This window comes from Bos mutus, chromosome 13, assembly GCF_027580195.1.
Source record: "Bos mutus isolate GX-2022 chromosome 13, NWIPB_WYAK_1.1, whole genome shotgun sequence".
In the NCBI taxonomy this organism is placed as follows: domain Eukaryota; kingdom Metazoa; phylum Chordata; class Mammalia; order Artiodactyla; family Bovidae; genus Bos; species Bos mutus.
In genome coordinates this window covers 16,414,418-16,440,617 of record NC_091629.1, presented here as the reverse complement: position 1 = coordinate 16,440,617, position 26,200 = coordinate 16,414,418, and the positions used below count along the sequence as shown (strand labels likewise).

Sequence of the window (26,200 nt, the reverse complement as noted above, 5' to 3'; positions counted from 1 at the left end):
GTGTTTTGCTTAAAACTAAAGATGAAAATCTCTATGTTGTATTTGTTTAATTATTTCTTTAGTTGTGAAATGAAGCAAGTGTTCTAAATAATCCTTCATTCTCTGTGAAGAGAGTAACTGCCCCGTCATTTCCTTCTCCGAACAGAAATACTCCTTTGTCACAGGGCGTTAACCATTTCAACTTGGAAATAAAACATCTCTTCTCTCATATCTGTGCTGTAGTGTCGCCACAGTGAGTATCTTTTTACACATTTAATTTCTGAGTACAGAAATGATACTGAGTGTGAGTAGGGGGAGGGGCAAGCCTTGAGTGAGATTTTTGTAAGGGAAGACTTGCTGCAGAGTCTTCCACGTCGTCAGGAAACGAAAGAAAGTGAAAGTGAAGTCGCTCTGTCATGTCCGACTCTTTGTGACCCCGTGGACTGTAGCCCACCAGGCTCCTCCGTCCATGGGATTCTCTAGGCAAGGACACTGGAGTGGGTTACCATTTTAGGTCTTGCTTAACTCGGGATGACTGTCAACAGTGACTCCAAGACTGAGGTTATTGCTAACCCTAGGGTCAACACCTTGACACTGACTTTGTCTTAATCTACCCCTGCCCAACCCTGAAGTATAAGACCCAGAGTTCTTAGATTCACACAACCTTTAGGGTTATATACTGGCCTGCTGATGTGTGTTTGGGGCTTCTCTGGTGGCTCAGTGGTAAAGAATCTGCCTGCAGGAGATGTGCATTTGATCCCTGGGTTGGGAAGATCCCCTGGAGAAGGAATTGGTAACCCACTCCAGTATTCTTGCCTGGAATTAATTCCCATATTTGTCAGATTGGGGTACGTTTTGCTGCAGTAAAGGAAAACCCTCAGATACGATAGCTTAAAACAACAAGGATGGATTTCTCATGCTCCTTACACTTGTGGATCTGTGTCCTCGTCTGGTCAGCAAACTGAGCAGAAAAGCTGCTGTCTGGGAAGGCCCTCACCTGCCCTTGTGACAGAGAGTAGAGGACCCTGACTCTCAAAGCGACGCACGCTGCTTCTGATCACGTTTTTGTGATCGTGGCTGGCTCCAACAGGGTCGGGGAGAACCGACGTCGAACGGGGAAGAGGCGTGAAGTGTCTGAGTGACTCGAATGATTTCCAGTCACCAAGGTGTAAAAATCGCGTGCAGATCTGAATTTCTGGCTGCTTCTGAGAACTTGTGGAATCTTGCAGCTCTGGAGGCACACAGTCAGGGGAGGGGGGGATGGGAGTAGCTACTAGCAGCTCTCCTACTCGTGGCCTGCGGACAGGCCAATGTTTACCAGCTCACCAGCCCTATAAAGTTGTTTCACTCACACAAGAGGTCGGCTCGCTTCCTGTAGGAATTTGCGGTGCATTTCTTGAACTGAAGTCCTGCCTAGTGGCAGCAGTTCCGTGATGGAGTTGGGCGACCCGGCTTGCTCCCTGGGAGAAGCCCTGACCACTGTGCCATCAGGCGGGGTGGTCTGGTGCTCCGTGCCTCAGGTCATGGGCGAATGCGAAGTAACAGCAAACAGGACTACGAGCAGCAACCTCCGAGGGCTGTGATGAGGCTTGAATGAGAAAAGTCCACACAAAGCACTTAATTTAGTGCTGGGGGCAGAAAAGAAGCAACTGCTCTATTTCACCATCGGCCTCACCACCGCCGTCATCTTTCCGAACCGCAGCCCTGCCTGGACCGTTAACTGACACAGAAACGGGGTCACGGGGTAAAAAGCTGTCGGTGGACGAATACTGACCGGCCCTCCTCCCCTCTCTCTGTATCTGTTTCCTATCTCATAAATCAAAAGAGTCGGACCAGAAGCTTTCTGAGGTCCCTTCCAAACCTGACATTCTGTGATTCCAAGACATAAGGAGGGCCCCCGGATTCCTCCCCGAGCTTTCAAAGCATTCCCCATGTAAGCTTCAGCGAGGGTCTGGAGAGTGTATCTGTCAAGGGGGCTGCAGGCAGGGGGGAGCCGCGAAGCCAGAGTATGAGGCAAGCATGGGAACAGCCTTAACCACAAGTTCTGGCCTTGAACCCATCCAGGGAACACTGACGTGCGCCAACGATGCATTATCTGTTGACGAGCCTTCCCAGGAAATGGTGTTCTGGAACCCTCCACAGCCGGTGACCTCGGCCACCCCCATCGGTTCCCTCCAGCACTGGTCTCCTCTTTCAGGGCACGTGGGGGGCAGCAACAAGACCCCCGGGGCTTTGCTTGTGTGCTTCAGGCAGCCTTGCCTCTGAACAATCCAGTGTGATGACAGAGGTATTATCACCCTGAGCTATAAAATACACACCAACAAAGAGACAATGAAAACAGTGACTACAAGTTTGTGTGCCTGAGTGCAGAGGGAGCAAATTCTGCTAATTAGAAGAAGAAATCTTAACTCCATTTAGATTTCTGCAAATGAATCAGTATTTGATTCAAACAATGTGGAAGCTCAGCTTAAACAGTCAAGTAGGTATTGCTAGGAATCCAGGCTCTGGAGTCAGACAGTCTCTGCCCCTGGGCTGTGGCCTGAAGCAAGTTCTGTGTCCTCTTAGAACTTCACCTCCCTTGTCTGCAATGCGAGGGTGGGAATCCTGACCTTGTGTAGTTGGGAGGTTGACTAACAGAACCATCTTCTTTAGTTAATAAAGGGTCTGGCACCTGGGGCTTCCCTAGTGTCTCAGACTGTAAAGAATTCGCCTGCAATGCAAGAGACCAGGATTTGATCCCTGGCTTGGGAAGATCCCCTGGAGAAGGAGATGGCAGCCCACTCCAGTATTCCTGCCTGGAGAATCCCATGGACAAAGGAGCCTGGCGAGCTGCAGTCCATGGGGTCACAGAGAGCTGGACATGACTGAGTGACTCACCCACTCGCTTTTACTCTTCACTGGCACCTGAGCCCTCCATACACGTCGAGAACAAGGTGGGACCTCTCTGGCGATCCAGTGGCTAAGAACCTGCCTGCCCATGCAGGGGCCATGGGTTTGATCCCTGGTCTGGGAAGATTCCACAGCCCGTGCTCCACAACCAGAGAAGCCGCTGCAGCAAGAAGCCTGCACGTCATAAGGAAAGAGTAGGCCCCACTCACCACAACCAGAGCAGCACAGAGACCCGGTGCAGCCAAAAATAAACAGATAAAAGCGAATAAACTCATAAAAAGTAAAGAACAAGGCAGCTCAGTTGCTGCTGTCCCGTAAGTCATCTCCGTGGAGCGCACTGAGGAGGGGATGATCTCGAGAATAAGCGTGTGTGAATGAAGATGCTAGAAGGGTCTGTGACATATCGGATGCAGCATGCTCCCCATGAAGACCCATGCGGCCATGAGAGCACAACCCATTGTTCTGAGAACTGCTTATTCTTCAGGAAAATGTTAAAAGTCTAAGGCTTTGTGTGAAATCTCCTGCTTTTTTTTTTTTTTTTTTAATGCTGTCTAGTTTATTAAACTGGATGCCTATTTAGCTCCAGTAAAACTAGACTCCCTCAACACTTCATACCCTCTGAAATAGCAGTGGCTTTTTTAAGGCAGAATTTTGTCTCGTATAAAAGTGCAGGCAGGTAGTTGAGAAGGGGCAGTTCACTTTTTGTGTTCAGGGACCCAGGCACCTTCTAACTTGTTGCTCTGCTGCCTTAATAAGAAGCTCCTTCTCGTGGTCCAAGGTGGCTGCGGTAGCTGCTGCCATCACATGTACATTCCAGGCAGCAGGGAAAGGTAGAAGGATGCTCCTCTTTTAAAAGTATAACCTGGAAATTACACATATTTCCATACATACCTGTGACTAGTACATTGTCATAAGGCCACATCTTTCTGACAGAGAGCCTAGGGAGTGTGGTTTTTACTCTGGGTGGCCAAATACTCAACCAAGAATCAGGATCTACAACTAAAAGGAAAAAGGAACAAAGCCACAAATAATGTGGATGTTGTTTTTTTTTTTTACATGAACACGAAGCTAAACACATCAGTAGGTCACTTGGGAACACAGGAAGAGCCAGCCTACGTTGAGGATGTGGTAAGAACATTTCGTTTCAGTAGAAGTTTCTGTGTATTAAGATGACTATCAGCACCAACATCAAAGTAGTTCCCATGCATTGAGCGCCTACTAGGGCTTAGTCAGCCTTGGGTGCTAAGCACGCGTGAGGCTTAGTCAGCCTTGGGTGCTAAGCACGCGTGACTCCTCCAACCCTCGGAACAACCCTGTGAAGGTGGCCAGCCTCCTTCATCAAACGCGGGAACAGAAGTCAGAGGGATGCGGTGATTGACCGGTGCGCGCCGTCTTTGAGCGGCGGGGCAGGGATCTCGTCTCAGGCCCCTCCCACACCACGTCTTTGCTTCCTCAGTGCCGGGGACAGCGGTCCCTCACCTCCCTCCGCCCCTCCTGGCTCCGCGCAGTTCTCCGTCCTGGTTGGGAGGAACCTCGCCCCAGCATCGTCACAAGCTGGAACCCAGGTTACGGGAGGTCACACACAGCCCAGGACCCACACATGCAGACGTTGGGCCTTCCCGCTGTTCTTTGATCTTTCTCTTGATTAAGTTACACATTCCTCCACCTACTTACATTTTAAGAGGAGGAGAGAGAAAATGTGAAATAATGACTCTGAGCCGAACTGCTTTTCTTCAAAATCACGAATAATTGTTTTCCCGGGGTGTCTCGGAAGGCGTTCCCCTCTCATCTCTTGCCCGGGGCTTGGCAGTCGACTTCAGATTGCCCCTTGCTTGCTTTTTTTCTAGCACAAGCGTTCCGTGTAATCCATCATCGTAGCCATTATCCTGCTTCTGATCAAGGGCAGGATGGAAAAACTCCCTCTCCCTTCAACACCTACCACCAGCTCTTTGATTTGCCAGGCGTGGGCAGGAGGGAAGTTTCCGGCGAATGACCTCAGACCCTCTCCATGCAGGGCCCCACGCAGCAGCTACATCGTAGTCAGCCTGGGAAGAGAACATCGAGCCAGCTCTCTGTAAACAGCAAATGGCTTCAAATTCATTTCTTTTCCCTTGTTGCCAAAAGGCTTTTCTTCCTCCTCCTTTTGTGGGTACCCTGTGCGTGAAGGTTTCTGGGAGAGGTTCATCGCATGCACCTCCAACCAACTTACCAAGCTTGAAGCATTCCTGGGCAGCCCAGCCCTTATCAAGATAAGTAGGTCAGCAATTCATCCAGCTGGCCACGGAACTGAGGCGGGGTTTCTCTCAGCCTCACCATGGATCTACAGCTGGGCCCAGATCACCTCCGGTGGGGGCTCTCCTGAGCTCTGTAGGATCTTCGGGGGCTCCCTTGGCCTCACTCACTAGACGCCAGTGGCAACCCCTCCCCAGTTGCTACAACCCGAAAGGTCTCCAGACATCGTCAGGTGGCCCCTGGGGGCTAAATCACTCCAGGTGGAGAGCTCCTGCCTTAGGGAGGTTAATCCAGGTTCATAGAGCGGTGAGGGCTGTGGGTTCTGCCTGTTGGCCCTGAGGTTACTTCCTGGTCCTGTGACCTAGAAGGGGTCATTGCTTCTCTGAGTTCAGTTTCCATGTCTGTAAAATGGACAGGAGGACTGGATCTTCTTTGTGAGCTTATTGGTGGTGTCCATTGACATGTTTGTAAAAGGTTTAGAGAGCCCCAGACCCCTAGTAAAGGAGAAAAGAAAGCCAGCTTTTATGAATGTTCGCGGCTGATATCAAGCTGACAAAGCAGCTCTGAGGATGCGAGAAGTCTGGGCCCTTGCCCCCTTCAGCCTCTACCCTTAACATTCCCTGGCTCAGATGTCGTGCTCTGGTAGACAAACTTTCTAGTTCTCTTCCTGAAAATACTCTCTGATTCAGGCGCTCATACTTTTGCTCAGGTGCTTCCTCCAGTTCTGATTGCCTCCCTCCTCCTCTTCATGGTTAACACCCGCCTACTCACCCTGAAAGTGCTGCTTGGAGGCCACCTCCTCCAGGAAGCCATCCTTGCTTGCCTCCTCCCTCCCCTGACGAACTGGGGTATGTCTCATCCTCAGGGACTGAGGACGTCTCCGTCCCTTGAAATATTCTGCTATCTTCACCATTAGGTAGTGCCCTCCACAAAGACAGGAACTGTGCCTTATGCATCTTGGAATATCTGGCATTCCGCTCAGGACCGTACACTGACACTGTTAGAACATCTGTCAGAGTGCGCGAAGGAGGGAGAGGTCGAGGGAAGGAAGAAGAAAGGGCCGGCTGCGGGAAGCGCCCAGCACAGCGCCTCGAAGGGGAAAAAGTATTTGGGTCGATGAGTAGCTACTTTTATTTTCGGCGTATTTTCTTGCTCTTGTAGTTCTCTTCACTGTCAGACTCTCCCCAGCCAAGGAGCAGACCTGAATCTGCAGAGAAAGATGCCTTTCCTTCTCAAGGGCGAGCTCCATGTCTTCACAAATAAAACATCTGATACATTACATACAAATTACGACTGCCTCTTTTTTCCAAGTTTTCTTGTGATTGTGTTCATTAACTCAACAAATATTTACTGAGCTCCTGATTCAGGGGAGAAATGACCATGGTCCTTGCTCTCAGGGAGCTCTCATTTATTACATAAATTATTATGTGATTATCATACATAATATAGTAGACATATTTATTACATAAATCGTATGTAATATTTACTTATGACATAAATATGTAAATGTGCAGTGCCAGCAGAGAGATGTAATATGCAGAGTGATCAGGGAGGAGTAGAGAGGGTTGGCTGAGTTGGGTGGTTATTTAAAATGGTCTGTCAAAGAAGGATATTGGGTAAAGTAAGGTTTGAAAAGAGAGCTGAAAGAAGGGAGGATGCAGATCTTCTAGCTGATCCTTACACATCCCTTTAGATGATAACTCTTGGTGTGCTGCATCCGGAACTTCAAGTATAGAACCTTCTGTATCCATGGTTCAGTGTCCCAGGGATTCAATCCACTGAGGAAGGAAAATATTTGAAAAAAATTCCAGAAAGTTCCAAAAGGCAAAACTTGAATTTGCTGTCCACTAGAAATCATTAACATAGCATTTACATTTTATTTACAACTATTTACATAGAATTTACATTGTATTTACAACTATTTACATAGAATTTACATTGTATTAGGTATTATGAGTACTCTGTGAAATTGAAAGTTTTAAGTCCCTCAGGGCTCAGTCATGTGGATTCTTTGTGACCCCATGGACTGGAAACCAGCCCCCTCAACCCCGCTCCTCTGTCCATGGCATTCTCCAGGCAACAGTACTTGAGTGGGTAACCATTCCATTCAGGGGATCTTCCCAGCCCAGGGATGGAACCTGGGTCTCCCGCCCTGCAGGCGGATGCTTTACCGTCTGAGCCACCAGGGAAACTCCATGAGTACTCTGTGTGTGTGTTAGTCACTCAGTTATGTCCAGCTCTTTGCAATCCCATGGATTGCAGCCCGCTGGACTCCTCTGTCCATGGAATTCTCCAGGCAAGAATACTAGAGTGAGTTGGAGAGCGAACGTTGCAGATAGATTCTTTACCATCTGAGCCACCAGGGACGCCCCTATGAGTACTCTGCTGCTGCTGCTAAGTCGCTTCAGTCATGTTTGACTCTGCAACCCTATAGACGGCAGCCCACCAGGCTCCCCCATCCCTGGGATTCTCCAGGCAAGAACACTGGAGTGGGTTGCCATTGCCTTCTCCTATGAGTACTCTAGAGGTGATTTAAAGTGTATAGGAGGATGTGTGTAGGTTATACAAAAAATACTACACAACTTCACACCATGTTACAGAAGGGATTTGCACATCCATGCACTTGGTATACTTGGGGATCCTGGAATTAATCCCTGAGGGTACCTAGAGATGATTGCGTTTGCAGAGAAGAGTTAATTATTTGAGAACAGCCTGTATCAGCATGTTCCGGAGTATCTCCAGAATTCTTGCTTCTTGGGATGTTAGTAGAAGCTCACTCAAAACATGAAGTCTGCAGAATTTGGAGAAACAGAAAAACAGAACTTACCATTTTCCCTTGTTGCAAGACTCTTCAGGGCCTTTAACAGGTCAATGACTGTCATGAATGTCCAAGTGGGAATTAGGGAATGTGGTTCCCTAACTTGTTTCGGATTCAGACGGCCTTATTCAACAAGCATATTGTAGGACTTGTGCTCAGAGGGATGTATTTTGGTAAAATCTCTTTTGGACAGGGTGTCAAAGAAATATTTTAATCATATTACTATGTCTTGGGAAAAAATCCAGGTGTTTCTGAAGGATTTGCACTGGATCTTGTTCAGGACCTTTCACTGTTGAGAACTAAAGGAAGCATCAAGTGGCCAAGTCGTTTTATTCCCTTATTCCACAATGATTGTGCGAGGATCGAGAGTGCACACCTGTTCATCTGACTGACTTGGAAATGCGTTGGTCTAGCCACAGGACAAAACATTGGCACAAAAAGCTACTCATTACTGAGCCCAACTTTACTTTAGCTGCCTGTGTAATAGTCCCTGAGGTTTAGAAATGCAAGATTTAGCTCAAAGAGCATCTAAAGATCACTCTGGACTATTTGAGAAAGAGCCAGAGAAGTGGCGAATCGAGAGCAGGGCCTTTGGCTACACGAGGCTGGACTCGCACAGAAATCCTACCAAGTTCTCAGAGTCTCAGTTTGCATTTCCTCTAAAGTGGGATTCTACTCTGATGGCAGATGTTTGTCTTTATCCAAAGAAAGGTTGGGAGGCATAGAAGGGACTTTGTAGAGGAGGGTGAAAACTGAAATTGCTAGTTTGGATAATATGCCCATATGTATACATTTATAAGTTTATTACAGTAAAATACACATAAATTTACGTCTTAGCCATTTTTAAGTACACTGTTCAGTAATGTCAAGTATATTCACAGTGTTGCACAACCAATCTCCAGAACTTCTTCATCTTGCAAAACTGAAATTCTGTTAACAGCATCTCCTCGTTCTCCCCTACTCACAGCCTCCTTCCGCTCTCTGTTGTTGTTAGGTTGCTATGTCACGCACAGTTCTCTTCATGTCCAACACAGCCCGCCAGGCTCCTCTGTCCGTGGGATTTTCCAGGCAAGAATACTGGAGTGGGTTGCCACTTCCTTCTCCAGGGGATCTTCCCGACCCAGGGATTGATCTCACACCTCCTGCACTGGCAGGCAGATTCTTCACCACTGAGTCACCAGGGAAGCCCATTCTACTCTCTACCTCTCTAATTTTGACTACTCTAGGTACCTCATATAAGTGAAATAAAGGATTTGTCTTTTTGTGACCTGGTTCATTTAACTCAGCATAATATCCTCAAGGTTCATCCACGTTTAGCATATGCCTAGACTTCCTTCCTTTTTAGGGCTAAATCATAGTCCGTTGTATGGATATACTGTATTTTGTTTATCCATTCATTTGTTCTTCTACTTCTTGGCTATTGCACATAATGCTGCTGTGGACATGAATATATTAATTTTTGAGAATCTAATTTCAATTCTTTTGGATAAATATCTATAAGTGAAATTGCACCCGTTACATTTTTAAAACAACTCTATTGAGATATAATTCACACACCATAAAATTACCTTTTAAAGTGCAAAATTCAGTGGATTTTAGTACAGTTGACCTTTGAACAGCATGGGTTTGAATTGCTCAGGTCTATTTATGTGCAGATTTTTTTCAATAAATATGTAGTACGCAACCGCATGATCCAGGGTTGGCTGAATCACTGGATGTGGAGCCACAGATAAGGGCACTCAGTGTGAAGTTCCAGGCAGATTTCTGAGTACATGGAAGATTGGTGCCCCAACCCTCAAAGTGTTCAAGGGTCAACTATATGTTCACAGATTCATGCAACTGTCCCCACAGTTGATTTTATAACGTTTCCACCACCCTACAAAGAACCCTATGCCCTTAGCAGTGACTCCCCACCCCTCCCACCCCCAGCCCTAGGTGAGCACTAATTTACTTTCCGTCTCTATGGATTTGCCTCTTTCGGACATTCATTTATAAATGGAATCACACTGTATGTGGTCTGGCTTCGTTCTCTTAACAGAAGGCTTGCAAGGATCATCCACGGTGAAGCCTGAATTCGTGCTTCGTTCTCTGTTTATTGACGACGAGTATTCCGCTGTATGGATAGGCCGATTTTGTTGACTCATCTGTCGGTTAGTTAATGGATGTTTGTGTTGCACCCATCATACCATATTACCATCTCCATACTTCTTGCCTTGTGACGCTGCCAACATCTAGCCTTGTGGCATTCAGAATTTTCCTTTTCTCTACTGGGACAAATAAGACCCTTTATGAAAATGTAGACCAGAGAACTCATCTGAGCGGTGAACTGCAGGTTCACCGCCCCCGCCCCCCTTCACAGTCTTATTCCCTCCAAATAGAAAAGGAAGAAAACTCCATCCACTCAGCCTAAAAGCAATATATATATCTATTTTTTTTCCTTCACTATTTCTAATGGAATAGACTTGTGCTCTTTAGGGAAATCAATAGGAGGGGTAACAACCGATTATACTATGAGAAAGGAAATTTTAAAAGACTCTTTGGAAATAGTGCATACATAAAACATTTCTGAACTATCTGCAAATGCAGGAATTACCCCTCGATGCAAAGGATCTGTGCCAAAGTAAAAGTCTGCTCGGGCTTTTATGAATTTCCACGTTAGTGGCAACTTTCTCACCCCAGCGTCTGTGACGGCTGCTGCTCTCTGCTGTGTCGTCCAGTGTCCGTCTCCAGTTCCATTAGAGGACAAGGCTGTTCTGTCTAGTTAGTAATGGAGCCCTAAGTGAACTCAGAGTGTTTCAGGCATCACAGTTCTTAGCCATGTGTCCAGCAGCATTTGGATTTTACTGAATGCCAGGGCAAAAGACTCTTAGGGGTTTGGGCAGCATATTTCCTTGCTCCGGACGTTGAAAGGAATAGAAGTCACATTTGGAATGAACTGCGGGAAGACTCACCACAAGCTGCACCTGTTTGAAAGCTCAGCCGTGGGGGCAGTCTTCTCATTATCTGAGCGACCTGGCAGACGCCCCCCTCTCACTCATATTTCACGTTCACGCAACCACCGTCCAACTTTGTTACAAAGAAGGTAGAGAAACTTGTCATTTGTTTGATCATCGTCGTGGTGTAAGAATTTGCCTGTCACTTGTTTAGGATAATGGCTGAATTCTTTCGTTTGTCAGGGGATGCTTGGCAGTTCGGATGTGTTAGACTGCTCGCAAACAGCTGAAAGAAATCCACACATCCTATCCATTGTCAAGCTCATTTAGCAGATTATTCTAAGACTAAAGTAAGGGAAGATAGCTCAGGCTATGAGTCTTTTAAGAAAACATTACAGAGTGTGAACAAAAGCAAATCCACAGAACTTTAAAATGTCAGAGAACTTAGAAATCCTTCAGTTTGAAGGGTTTGAAAACTCATCTGCCCACAGAGCCCTGGCAGACAGTAAAAGGAAAAAAAATAAAACAACTGAAAAAGGAAAAGTGGCCGAGAGAGGTTGATTGCCTTTTGCAAGGCCCTGGGAGGGGTTCTAGCCTTTGTTCAGTAATCGTATGTTTTCATGAAATTTGCAGAAGATATTGAACTTTAATTCACTAATGAGGCAGTAGCTGCCATCTCTGACACGCCCCCTCCTTCCCATTTTCCCTTACGCTGGACGATCGATGATGCTGGAGTCATCCCAGGACTTTTGTACTCCTGGGCCACAGGCAATTTTTATTTATAATTTTTCCTACAGTATTAGACATGCTACAAATACATTATATTCACCATTTTGTATTATTTTTCTTAAAGAGCTCTTTCCAGGTTTTAAAGCTTCAGACTTCACAAAACCAGCAGGCAAGGCAGGCTTTGTGCAAATGTGGACACTTCATACCTGTCTGGTAGGAGCTGTTTTCCTGGGCTCAAGGCAGTTGCCAGGTGGGTGTTGAAAAACGCCTGGTGTGATCAGTTCCCTTCAGTGAAGTCAGAAATCCAGATTTTCATGTCAAATGTTCTAATTTCCAAATATCTATAACTAACCAAACAAAACTAATTGGAAGGTCAAGTTTGATCTGTGGACTGTCAGTTTGCAACCTTTGCTATTTATGATGAAAAAGCTAAATGAACAGGTCTAAAAATATTGAGCATCCATCCACACCGTCGTCTTCCAAAGCCCTTACACTGAAATGATCAACCTAGTTTGTTTTGTTTTGTTTTACTTTTAAAGCATTCAACTAGTAATCATTGAGTGCTAACTGTGCTTTTTACATAGGTCTGAGTTTCTCCCAAGTTCAGCTCTTGATTAACTGTGTCCTAAGGAGCCTCCATCCAGGATTAGTGCTAGGAGACAGCCTGATATGAAATTACATCTTGCTATGCCAGGATGCTGAAGACAACTAACTGAAATTCACAATAAATCAGACAAAGCATTCAGATCCTTATTAAAAGAAAAGCTTCAAAAAAAATGGCATGAGGTTTTATATTTATGAGCACATTAAGCTAGTCCTTGTGTTCAGTTCAGTTGCTCAGTTGTGTCCAACTCTTTATGACCCCATGGACTGCAGCACGCCAGGCCTCCCTGTCTATCACCAACTCCCAGAGTTTATTCAAACTCATGTCCATCGAGTCACTGATGCCATCCACCATCTAATCCTCTGTTGTCCCCTTCTCCTCCAGCCTTCAATCTTTCCCAGCATCAGGATCTGTTCAAATGAGTCAGCTCTTCGCATCAGGTGGCCAAAGTATTGGAGTTTCAGCTTCAACATCAGTCCTTCCAATGAATATTCAGGACTGATTTCCTTTAGGATGGACGGGTTGGATCTCCTTGCAGTCCAAGGGACTCTCAAGAGTCTTCTCGAACACCACAGTTCAAAAGCATCAATTCTTTGGCGTTCAGCTTTCTTTGTAGTCCAACTCTCACACCCATACATGATTACTGCAAAAACCATAGCTTTGACTAGATGGACATTTGTTGACAAATAATGTCTCTGCTCTTTAATATGCTGCCTAGATTGGTCACAACTTTCCTTCCAAGGAGCGTCTTTTAATTTCATGGCTACAGTCACCATCTGGAGTGATTTTGAAGCCGCCCAAAATAAAGTCTGTCACTGTTTCCATTGCTTCCCCATCTATCTGCCATGAAGTGATGGGACCAGATGCCATGATCTTAGTTTTCTGAATGTTGAGCTTTAAGCCAACTTTTTCACTCTCCTCTTTCACTTTCATCAAGAGGCTTTTGTGTTCCTCTTCACTTTCTGCCATAAGGGTGGGGTCATCTCCATATATGAGGTTATTGAGATTTCTCCTGGCAATCTTGATTCCAGCTCGTGCTTCCTCCAGCCCAGCGTTTCTCATGATGTACTCTGCATAGAAGTTAAATAAGCAGGGTGACAATATACAGCCTTGACGTACTCCTTTTCCGTTTTGGAACCAGTCTGTTGTTCCATGTCCAGTTCTAACTGTTGTTTCCTGACCTGCATACAAATTTCTCAGGAGGCAGGTCAGGTGTTCTGGTATTCCCATCTCTTGAAGAATTTTCCACAGTTTGTTGTGATCCACACAGTCAAAGGCTTTGGCATAGTCAAAAAATCAGAAGTTGACATTTTTCTGGAACTCTCTTGCCTTTTCAGTGATCAAACGGATGTTGCAATTTGATCTCTGGTCCCTCTGCCTTTTCTAAAACCAGATTGAACATCTGGAAGTTCAAGGTTCACGTACTGTTGAAGCCTGGTTTGGAGAATTTTGAGCATTACTTTGTTAGCATGTGCTGCTGCTGCTGCTGCTGCTAAGTTGCTTTAGTCGTGTCCAACTCTGTGCGACCCCACAGATGGCAGCCCGCCAGGCTTCCCCATCCCTGGGATTCTCCAGGCAAGAACACTGGAGTGGGTTGCCATTTCCTTCTCCAAAGCATGAAAGTGAAAAGTGGACGTGAAGTCGCTCAGCATGCGAGATGAGTGCAATTGTGAGGTAGTTTGAGCATTCTTTGGCATTGCCTTTCTTTGGGATTGGAATGAAAACTGACCTTGTCCAGTCCTGTGGCCACGGCTGAGTTTTCCAAATTTTATGGCATATTGAGTGCAGCACTTTCACAACATCATCTTTTAGGATTTGAGATGGCTCAGCTGGAATTCCATCACCTCCACTAGCTTTGTTCATAGTGATGCTTCCTAAGGCCCATTTGACTTCACATTCCAGGATGTCTGGCTCTAGGTGAGTGATCATACCATCGTGATTATCTTGGTCGTGAAGATCTTTTTTTGTATAGTTTTTCTGTGTATTCTTGCCACCTCTTCTTAATATCTTCTGCTTCTATTAGGCCCATACCATTTCTGTCCTTTACCGAGCCCATCTTTGCATGAAGTGTCCCCTTGGTATCTCTAATTTTCTTGAAGAGATCTCTAGTCTTTCCCATTCTATTGTTTTCCTCTATTTCTTTGCATTGATCACAGAGGAAGGCTTTCTTATCTCTCCTTGCTCTTCTTTGGAACTCTGCATTCAAATGGGTATATCTTCCCTTTTCTCCTTTGCTTTTGCTTCTCTTCTTTTCACAAATACTTGTGACAACCATTTAGTCACAAGTATTTGACAACCTCCTCAGACAACCATTTTACCTTTTTGCATTTCTTTTTCTTGGGGATGGTCTTGCTCCCTGTCTCCTGTACAATGTCACAAACCTCTGTCCATAGTTCTTCAGGCACTCTGTCTATCAGATCTAATCCCTTGAATCTACTTCTCACTTCCACTGTATAATTGTAAGGGATTTGATCTAGGTCATACCTGAGTGGTCTAGTTGTTTTCCCTACTTTCTTCAATTTAAGTCTGAATTTGGTAATAAGGAGTTCATGATCCGAGCCACAGTCATCTCCCAGTCTTGTTTTTGCTGACTGTATAGAGCTTCTCCATCTTTGACTGCAAAGAATATAATCAATCTGATTTCAGTGTTGACCATCTGGTGACGTCAACATGTAGAGTCTTCTCTTGTGTTGTTGGAAGAGGGTGTTTGCTATGATCAGTGTGTTCTCTTGGCAAAACTCTATTAGCCTTTTCCCTGCTTCATGCCGTATTCCAAGGCCAAATTTGCCTGTTACTCCAGGTGTTTCTTGACTTCCCTATTTTGCATTCCAGTCCCCTATAATGAAAAGGAGATCTTTTTTGGGTGTTTGTTCTAGAAGGTCTTGTAGGTCTTCATAGAACCATTCAACTTCAGCTTCTTCAGCATTACTGGTTGGGCATAGACTTGGATGACTGTGATTTTGAATGGTTTGCCTTGAAAACAAACAGAGATCATTCTGCTGTTTTTGAGATTGCATCCAAGTACTGCATTTCAGACTCTTTTATTGACTATGATGGCTACTCCATTTCTTCTAAGGGATTCTTGCCCACAGTAGTAGATATAATGATCATCTGAGTTAAATTCACCCATTCCAGTCCATTTTAGTTCACTGATTCTTAAAATGTCGATGTTCACTCTTGCCATCTTCTGTTTGACCACTTCCAGTTTGCCTTGATTCGTGGACCTAACATTCCAGGTTCCTATGCAATATTGCTTTTTATAGCATCAGACTTCACTTCCATCACCAGTCACATCCACAACTGGGTGTTTTTTTTGCTTTGGCTCCGTCTCTTCATTCTTTCTGGAGTTACTTCTCCACTGATCTCCAGTAGCATACTGGGCACCTACCGACCTGGGGAGTTCATCTCTCAGTGTCCTGTCTTTTTGCCTTGTCTTCATGTTAGTGTAGTTTTTTGTATGAACTTTCAGTGACTTGGGGCTTTCTTATGGCTCAGATGGTAAAGAATCTGCCTCCAAAGCAGGAGACTCAGGTTCAATCCCTGGATCAGGAAGAACCCCTGAAGAAGGAAATGGCAGCCCACTCCAGGATTCTTGCCTGGGAAATCTCATGGTCAGAAGAGCCTGGCAGGCTGCAGTCCATGGGACATGACTGAGCGACTTTCACTTGGATGGTTTAAAGTATTTGGAGGTAGTAGAAGTGTCCCTCTTTTTTACTCCTCCTCACCTTGAATCTTCACATTCATTTACTGCCTCCAAAACATTTTCTCTAGATATTTCCATGCCTGGAACTTTCTCAGCATTGAGATCTCAGCTGGCATGTTACCTCCTTAGAGAACCTTCCCGGAACAGTTTATCTAAATTAGCCAGTGCCCAGCTCTCTTCCTCAAGGGTTGGCATACGACAGCCTGTGGCTGAATCCAGCCTGCTGCCTGTTTTGCAAATAAAGTTTTATTGGCACACCTCCATGCTCATTACATATCGTTACATGTTTGTGTTACAAGTGAGACTTGGGTAGTTGCAACAGAGACCTTTCGGCCCACAGATCCCAAAATATTTACTATGTGGTCTTTTAATAGGAAATGTTTGCTGACCTCCGAGACTCCTATTGACCTGTTTTATTCCTTTCACAGTATTGATTATTTCCTGAAATTATTACTGGTTTGTTTGTTTGCTTGTCTGTTTCTGATTTCTGCTATTAGATTATAAGCTTCTCAAGGACTCATTTTCTCTTCTACCTGGAATACAGTAAGCATAATCTATTTGATGGAGTGAATTTAATAAATTCCATGCCGTAGAGTTTCTGTTAGTTCAGCGAGGGGCTCCCCAGCTTCGATGCACAAATGAGTACTGTAGCTTTGCATTTCAACAAGGGAACACGTGCATGTTTTGGTTTTGGTTGCATAAACTAGACCAACCGAACACACTGAGACAGATGACGCCTAAGTAGTATATTCTATAATGTCATCTCTTGAACTTGATGACAAAAAGCCAAGATGTGAAACCAGTGGAAACCACGGCGAGGGTGTCATTTCATCCAGTGCCATCGTCACTAACCAGAACTGGCTCTTATTTACCAGGCGATCAAAGCCAATTCACTCTACTTTCTTCTGAGTTACCAACCATTTTGGTTTAACCCTGTCTAATCAAATAAATGAGTTTCTTTAAAAAATCTCCACCTGTGTAAGGAAAGATGCCTTTATTTTGTCTGAATACTTACATCACCTTGTCCCATACCATGTTCATAAACCCTAACGTTTTGCATGCATAACAGCTTTCCAGAAAGCTGTCTTTATCTAAATTTATCCAGCCATTAGTTCCCATCTCATATCCTTGTCGCTTGAGGATTTATTTACTGGTTCCTTGTCTATTAGTCTTTTTGTCCTCTGACTGCTGCCTTGAAAGCAGGCACCGTTTCGTACTTACCTGTATATTTCCCTCTATTACCCAATATGTGTTTGGCCTGAATTGAGTCTGGAGTCAGCACCAGGCCCCTGACCCTGTGCTGGGGGTTATTTTCAGATAAGACTGTTAAAGTTTCTCAAGAGCCCTAGAATCTTATCCTGGGAAAGCTCACACCTTCTAGAAATAAGCCTACTCCAATGCACTCATTTGCCATGTTAAGTATATACTTTTTTAAAGAAAACAATAGCTATTCGTTTGCTTTTGAAATTATTATTGATTACAATTTTAAGTTTTATTTTTCTGTGTCTCTACTAATGCATGTTTGGTCAGATCTCCAAGCATTGAAGGCCCTGAATTTTTTGGAGGTTTCTGAAAAGAGGTGCATCCCCTCCATCCCCACAGCCCGAAGTCCTAATGTATAAAGCAGCCCTGGACACGCGCAGGTACAACAGGGAACACTATAGACGTGATTCTGGTCCTCAGGGAGCCCGGAGTCCGGCCAGTGTGCGATGTGAGTGAGCAGGTAGTTACAAAAAACCGGAAAACCGAGAGAAGGCCTGTTTCGGAGGAAGGGCGGGTGTGAAAGAAGACTCGAGAGGCCGGAGGGGAGTGGGGATGGGGCAGGGCGTTGAGGAAGCCCTCCCTGGGGAGTTATGTCTTAGCTGAGCCTTGAAGGGTGAGAAGCTGCAGCCAGTCCTCCCCAGCTAGCTTTGGTAAGGGCTTCCCTATGGCCCTAGTGGTAAAGAACCCGCCTGCCAACACAGGAGAAACGAGAGAGGAGGGCTCAGTCCCTGGGCCGGGAAGACCCCCTGGAGGAGGAAATGGCAACCCGCTCCAGTACTCTTGCCTGGAGAATGTCGTAGACAGAGGAGCCTGGTGGGCTACAGTCCACAGCTTCGCAAAGAGTCAGACACACTGAAGTGACTTAGGACATACACACGCAGCCTTGCTAAATCTATTTAACCCATCAGCCAGTTCACCTGAAGTCATAACAGGCTGTGAAATTTATGGAGCCCCTCCCAGTATTTCAAGAAGGCAACAGCAGGGTATTAAACCAGCTCTGGGGTCCCTCTGAGCATGGGTCCCTGTCTGATGGTGCCAGCTTCACGCCTGTAAAGCTGGTGTGATAGTCGTCCTAAAAATGGACCCAGGCCCATTCAGATGAGAGTAGGAGAATTCTGCACACTTACTGCAGCGCCTCTCGCGGTGTGGGCACTCGACGGAGGGTGCTGAATGAGGGTGGGCTTCATTAGGTGCACCCGGGGACATGTAACCAGCATGGCTGCCTTTTGCCTTTGAGATGGCTTTAATGGACGTTATTAGATTTAAGCAGTTTATTTGGAAAAAAAAAAAAAAATACACATATATGACCTTTTGGAAGAGATCTTTCCCACATTGTATCCTGAGAGTAGATGAAGATAAACTGATGCTAAACAAAAAGTGATTTTTGTTAAGGTTCATTGACTGCATTTTCAGAAGCTGCCACACGATGAAATGTATGTTTCCCCCCCGCCGTCTATAAATCTGAGTAGTCCTGAATTGTCAAGTCAGGTAAAGTGAGTCCATGGGTAGCTCTTAAATGCCTTAAACCCTTGGAAATATTAGCTCCTTCTACAGCAGATGAGGTTTGGTGGTGCAGCTCATTAGCATTTGAACAAATTTGTGAGACTTTTAAGGCGTGTTGTTGGATTGAACTAAGTGGACTGATGCAGTGAATTCCAGACGGTAATGGCTCCATTTATCAAGGGAGCAGGTTTTAACATAATGCATAAACCTTTCTCCCATGGCCATTTTACTATGCATTTAATCCTCTTGCAACATGGTGCTTCAGGCAGAGGAAATGAAGAACTTAAACAAGGTTAACATTCTGAGAAAAGACTAGGGAAAAATCAATACCTCCCTCCTTCCCCAAATAAAAGATGATTTACAAAAGTGGAGATCTATATTGATGGCAGGGTCTTATAGTTGACAAAATGTACCCGTGATGTTTTGTGACTGGGACATGAGCTGTCATTGCCTCTGAATTCATGTCGAGTTTCAGGGATCATGGTATAAAATTATTTTAGTGGGATTAACTAAGGGTTATTAATTGAAAGGCTCTCCCGTAGCTTTGAGATTGAAGTCCGGGGAAGACTTTCGTGGCTTGTCTTTATCCTGTTTCACATTCTCTTTGACTTCAAAATGTTGTCTTTCTTCCTGTTTCCATGCACTTAAAAAGTGGTGAAGTAAGTATCTTCCCTCCCACTCGGGAGATTTGCCAGAGCTTAGCAATCAAACCGCATCCCTTTGGAACACCCAGCCATTCAAGTCTTTTGTTTTGTCTATTAGCGGTTTAGCAACACCTTAACTTCATGACATTTGCAGATGCAGCCTTACGGTTTTGTCTATCAGGGAGGTGACCGGGGCTCAGGACATGCAGCATTTTGGCCATTTGCTGAGATAGGAGTTTGTACTGTGTTGAGTGACACTCAGCTGTAGGAGGATGCAGTTGCACCAGTGAGCAGCTCAGAGCTACAGCACAACGTGAATTTCCAGTTTCTCTGTTGAGCTGCATCCTTTCTGCCTGCCAGTGTTGTTATAAAAGCATCGCACACCAAACAGGTGACTCTTTACAAATGACTGTGGGTTCTATATTTATACAGCTATTAAGAACCTAAAGAAGTTGCTTAAATTTTTCAGATATACCTCGCTGCATTTTATGAGGGGAAATATATGGTTTGGTGGCTTCATAAATTTAGAGGGTTTTGAAGGCTGTGGAATATATCCTTTACGAATGTCAAGGGCCCATGGTATATACCTTTTATTTTTCAGGAGATGTTACCCTACTTTTAGATTGGAAACGCTTTGCTGCTAATCCATAAAACAGCCCCACCGTTGCTCATTCCATCCAAACTGCCTTCCAAAGTTATTTCTTTAAAAAGTCAAATCTTCCCAATTTCCCCATTTCCTTCCTGAAAATGCTTTTCTATACGATGCTTGGCAAGACCTGGGTATTAACAGCAAGAGTTTATTCAGCTAAGCCAAACAGCTGAAAGTACACTGAATTTCCGTCACTCAAAAAATGTAAAGCTGGAACTTAAGGCAGGAGCCTGGCAATCAATCTTCTACCTTTGGAAAATTCAAAACTACATCCTAGGTGGTAAAAACAAGCTAGTGAAGCAATATCTTGAATAGTGGAAGGAAAGTGATTAAAGGTGGTGTTTCATAAAAATGAGCAAGGAACATGCAAACACCCTTCATATGCACAGAAGTCAGGAGGATCCTCTGGAGGAGGAAATGGCCGCCCACTCCAGTATTCTTGCCTGGAAAGTTCCATGGACAGAGGAGCCTGGCAGGTTACAGTCCATGGGGTTATGAAGAGTCGGACACAACTGGGTGACTTGCACTCGGATGATTTAAAGTGCTTGGATGTGCTAGAAGTGTCCCTCTTCACTCCTCCTCACCTTGAATCTTTACATCCATTTACTCCCTCCAAAACATTTTCTCTAGATATTCCATGACTGGACCTTTCTCAGCATTGAGATCTCGGCTGGCGTGTTACCTCCTTAGAAAACCTTCCTGGAACATCTTAGCTAAATTAACCAGCGCCCAGCTCTCTTCTTCGGGGGTTGGCAAATGACAGCCTGTGGCTGAATCCAGCCTGATGCCTGTGTAAGTAATAAAACTCCCGTCAAAACCCCAAAGATAGGGAAATCAATAAGCAGGGTTTTCTCCATGCCAAGCAGCACTCAGGCCTCAGGGCAGCTCGCCCTCCCTCTGAGGCTCTTCCTGGTCCTCCGTCAAGGCTGGGCACTGGGTGTCGTTTCCCCAGAGCCGCCATCCGCCCTCCCTCTGAGGCTCCTCCTGGTCCTCCGTCAAGGCTGGGCACTGGGTGTCGTTTCCCCAGAGCCGCCATCCTGGTTTCTGCCCACGTTGGATGCAGACTTTGGTTGCTTGTGTTCTTATCCCTCTTCCCAGCTCCACTGTCTGCACCTTATTGGCAAAGCCAAGGTCTTACTTTCCTTCCTTAACGCTTAACACAAAATTATCACTGTAGAAACCCAAAGAATATTGTGAATAAATGACTGACTAAACACAATCATGAACCTTTTTTGGAACTTCAGACCTTTTGATGAAAACAGAAAAACAAACAAAAAAACAGCGATAAGTTTGGAGACCTTAAATCCCTATTCCTTCTTCGAGTATGTGGAAGCAGCCTCCCTTTCTTTCCAAGGCAGAGAGAGGGATGGCCCACACATCCAAGATCCCCTAGCGTGGCCTCCAGCTGTGCTGAACCAACCTCTTCTGACACTAACCCGTGGGGTCTTCCCAGGTGGTCCTAGTGGTAAAGAACCCGCCTGCCAATGCAGGAGACGTAAGAAACAAGGGTTCGATCCCCGGGTCAGGAAGATCCCCTGGGGTAGGGCATGGCAACCCACCCCAGTATGCTGGCCTGGAAAATCTCATGGGCAGAGGAGCCTGGCAGTTTACAGTCCGTGGGGTCGCAAAGAGTCAGACACGACTGAGCGACCTAACATGCACACAGCCTCCTCTGAGCCTGGCTTTTCAAAGGACACCCTGAGTCACTCCAGCAGAGGCACCCAGGAGGCGTGAAGGAAAAGACACAGGACTGTGACTACAACATCACGCTTCTAGTCTGGGCTTTGCTAATCTTCCATATGGTGAGTCCAGGAAGCAGGTCATGGAATGTCTGGGAGATTTCCTTTGCAGAATTGTTCAGCAAGATTAGCTTTGTGGACTGTTTTGGTTAACGTGTTACCAATCATAGAGCTTCTTCTATCGACATATCGTACTTATTTTCTATGCTCGTTTTGTGGATTCAGTTGAAAACACCATCTTAGAAGGTTCTAGAAAGACTCTAGGCATCTCAGTGAGAGTCTGAATGGCTTAATTCTCTGCACTTAGCAATGAAAAGACACTATTTTTGAGTGGAGCTTAAATTCCATTTTGAAATCAATAAATGTGCTTCACTCACTTGCTTCAAAACTCAGAGAGAGGAGATGGTTGAAATAAAGGTGATCAGTCTTAAGTTCAATTCCCAACTTTTGCTGAGGTCATTCTCCTGGTTATTCGTCACATCATTTTTTTTTTAATCCCTACTTAAGGAGGTTATTTTGGTCTAAAATTTAAAACTCATATGCAAAAATTAGCAAAGTTATTTTTATAAAAATGTGGACCATGTATCTTCTAAGAGGTCTTTAAGGAGACAGGCATTCTAAAACTGCCCCAGAAGCTTCAAGGGAGAGTGAGAACGTGGGCTCTTATAAGCTGTTTTCAATTGTCAACTAAGCCACACTGTCAGGTAACCTCTCTGATTTTGTCAGCTCATCTGTAAAATGGAAATTAAAGTGTCCTCCCGACTGAGCTTTTATGAGGATAAAATAAGACAGTCTACAGGAAATTGCTTGGCAAATCATAAACTGCCATATAAACGTAGAAGAGAATCACCCAGAACTATAGTGGGTGAGTTTCTTGAGCACAGAACAGTAAGCTAGAGAAAATTCTGGGTTAACACAAATACAGAAAGGAAAACATATATAATCATGTAAATAATTATTTGGTGGCAATACTGTTTCAGAATATTGGCGAGTTAAAACACGCATTGAACTTAGACGTTTACAATGGCACGCACTTGGCAGAACACTTTAAATATTATAAGATGCTCTAAGGTTCTGTTCTGCTTACATATTATCTGACTTCCATGGTGGCTCAGACGGTAAGAGCGTCTGCCTACAACGCAGGAGACCCAGGTTCGATCCCTGGGTTGGGAAGATCCCCTGGAGAAGGAAATGGAAACCCACTCCAGTACTCTTGCCTTGAAAATCCCATGGACGGAGGAGCCATGGACGGATGCTGCAGTCCATGGGGTCGCAAAGAGTCGGACACAACTGAGCCGCTTCACTTTCACTTTCGTATGTATTATATATGCACACTACAATAGATATTATATACATTTTAACAAATATCAGTAGGGATACACACACAAAACAAGTATAACTTAATTTATGAACAATGTACAGACTTTAAGGGTAGATTTTTAAATTCTGAATGTTTTATTGCTTTTCAAAATCGACGCTTGCAGAAGATGAAATTACAGTGTATTCTATTTACTGAAGGAGGGGTGTTCTACACTGGCATGTCGTGTTAAGGCATATACTTCTTATTTTCTCTAAAACTCCCGCCAGCAATTGCAGGTAAATGGAAATTGTGTGTGTGTGTATGTGTGTGTGTGCACGCATGCGCGTGAACAGATATGTGTATGCAAACAGCAAAACTGATTAGCCCAGGAACTCAATTTGAGCACAAAATCACAGGCATGAATATGCAAGGAAATTTGAATGTGTTTGTCAGCAACTGAATATTTGGCAAGGGGGAAAATTAAAATAGATTGCACTTAGAGCTTGGGAAGGAAGAATAAACACAAATTTACAGGTGAGTGTTGGCAAACTGCATATATACTGAATAGTAGTCTGAAACAGACTCATCTGAACTCAGTAGGAAATTGACAGTTTGCGCTAGAACACAGTAGAACTGGAAGCCTCAAGTTAGGTTTCTCAATAGGAATACAGCAAATTACTATATCTACGTGGCAGGCACTCGGCTCTTAAGAGCCGGCAAGATTGAGGCATGTGAACTAAAAATTTCAGAGAGGATCAAATCAGTGTTATTTTTGGTCAATCGGCAAGATAGTCAACAGGTATCAGTGACACAGCCATTTCGCCGTTTACTTTTCAGCTCTGTGCTCGGCTGGCTTAGAATGGGAGAAAACCCTAAAACTTTAGAAGAGGGAACAGTAGATCTTTGACCCTGGCTTAGAAGGACAAATGGGAATAATCAGGGGCTTTGCAGTTGGGCACACGTGTCTTATACACTTTTAAACCTTCCTCTTTTTTCTTTTTTTGTATTGCTAAATTAAAAAAAAAATTTGGAGCCTCTAAGCCATTTAGAAGATTGAAATTCATTATTGATTAAGCCACACACTATAGAAACACACACACAGAATTGTGCGCAGTCTTCTCACACCCTTTCTATGCCCACTCAAATTTGAGATTGTTCTCAAAGGAAGAACCACAGAGGGAAGTCTCTGCAGATGGCTGGACTTTTGAATCGTTCTGCCTTTCAGATACCGTCAGTCCCTGGTGGGAAGGGCGAATGGAGAGACTCCTCCAGAGCTCCTGTTTGCCTTCAGGGTTTACTCTGTTTGGTTGTAATAATAAGCCTCTCTAATCTTAAAGCATGCTAATAGATTTACTTGATGTTTTGAGGATTAAGTGAAACAGTGGACGGCCTCTTTCTGGAGGGTTAGGTTCGATAAAGAGCATGTGAGTTGCGTGTGGTGCATGACACAGCTTCACTCACGTGATCGTCGTCAGGGCTCGTCATCTCAGGAGGCCTCTGTCGTCTTATCTGCAGCATGGTGATCGAAATAAAACCTCCTTAAGGGAGCTGTTGACACATAATGATGATGCAGGAAGAGCTGTTAGCACACAGGTAGCAAAAAATTAAAAAGTGGTAACTCTTAGAGTGAAAAAGTTGGCTTAAAGCTCAACATTCAGAAAACTAAGATCATGGCATCTGGTCCCATCACTTCATGGCAAATAGATGGGGAAACAGTGGAAACAGTGTCAGACTTTATTTTGGGGGGCTCCAAAATCACTGCAGATGGTGATCGCAACCATGAAATTAAAAGACGCTTACTCCTTGGAATAAAAGTTATGACCAACCTAGATAGCATATTAAAAAGCATATTAAAAAGCAGAGACATTACTTTGCCAACAAAGGTCCATCTAGTCAAGGCTATGGTTTTTCCAGTGGTCATGTGTGGATGTGAGAGTTGGACTGTGAAGAAAGCTGAGCGCCGAAGAATTGATGCTTTTGAACTGTGGTGTTGGAGAAGACTCTTGAGAGTCCCTTGGACTGCAAGGAGATCCAACCAGTCCATTCTGAAGGAGATCAGCCCTGGGTGTTATTTGGAAGGACTGATGCTAAAGCTGAAACTCCAGTACTTTGGCCACCTCATTCGAAGAGTTGACTCACTGGAAAAGACTCTGACGCTGGGAGGGATTGGGGGCAGGAGGAGAAGGGGACGACAGAGGATGAGATGGCTGGATGGCATCACTGACTCGATGGACGTGGGTCTGACTGAACTCCAGGAGTTGGCGATGGACAGGGAGGCCTGGCGTGCTTCGATTCATGGGGTCGCAAAGAGTCGGACACGACTGAGCGACTGAACTGAAGGATCGTCACAGGGTGGTGGTGGTGTTGCGATGACTATTATTTTATGCTCTGTGACTTTGGACTTGTTACCAGGTCTTTCTGGGCTTCAGTCATCTCATCTGTCAAAAGAGAGCAAGATTGCTCCTCTCACTACTTTGAAGAGTGGCAGAAGGGACAAACAGAGATAAGGAGTTTGAAAAGCATCAAAGACCGTACGTGTAGAAAGCAAAAGCAGAATAATATAACCTAATATTCAAATTCCAAGGAATCTCAGTTTCAAAGATGCTGCAAAACATCTTTGTTCTTTGGAGAATGAATGTGCTCCAAAGAACAAGATGTGTGGATGAGCGGAGATGCTGTCGGGGCTGGTGACATCAGAGGCGGTTGAACACGGCCTGTCCCCACCCTTGGGGACATGGCTTCAAGCGCCTGCTCTTGGGAAGTGGGTATGGAAGGCTCGCCATTGAATGCAGGGGCATGTGCGTTAGTCCTGACAGATGCCACCGTTATGTAACAGACATAAATGTAGTGGCCTTGCGTCCAAGTGGCAAGAAACCTAATTTTATTCCTTCCTACAACTGCATTACATTCTTATTATGAACACCTGTGTTGCTGGATGACAGAACTTGACTGGAGTCAAATCAGGGGATCTGGGTCCATTCAGCCTCCAGGGATGGTGTCCAAGGACTTGGAGGTCACATGTGGTCCTGAGTTAGGACCTTCTGTCTGCACTGACTCCTGCAGAATGTGCAGTCTCCCTTCTGATCTCTGAGTGAAGGCTATTCTAGAACTGCTAGTATTTTTCTAGTGATGTCTCAGACTCCTTTTCTTGGTCATAGCACTCAAGTATTTCTTCTAGTCTTCTGCCCCTGCAACGTGGACTGGTGGAAGGGGAG

At 44.9% G+C, this 26,200-nt stretch overlaps 1 protein-coding gene and 1 non-coding gene across 4 annotated transcripts in view; both read left to right on the top strand.

Annotated features, from left to right (window-relative positions):
- Nucleotides 1-26,200, top strand: part of TSHZ2 (teashirt zinc finger homeobox 2) — a 489,244-nt gene that overhangs the window by 71,260 nt on the left and 391,784 nt on the right. The gene's annotated exons all lie outside the window — the stretch shown is intronic.
- TRNAC-ACA (transfer RNA cysteine (anticodon ACA)) lies at nucleotides 22,785-22,858 on the top strand. The gene has a single exon. It is a non-coding gene; the product is annotated as a tRNA-Cys (tRNA).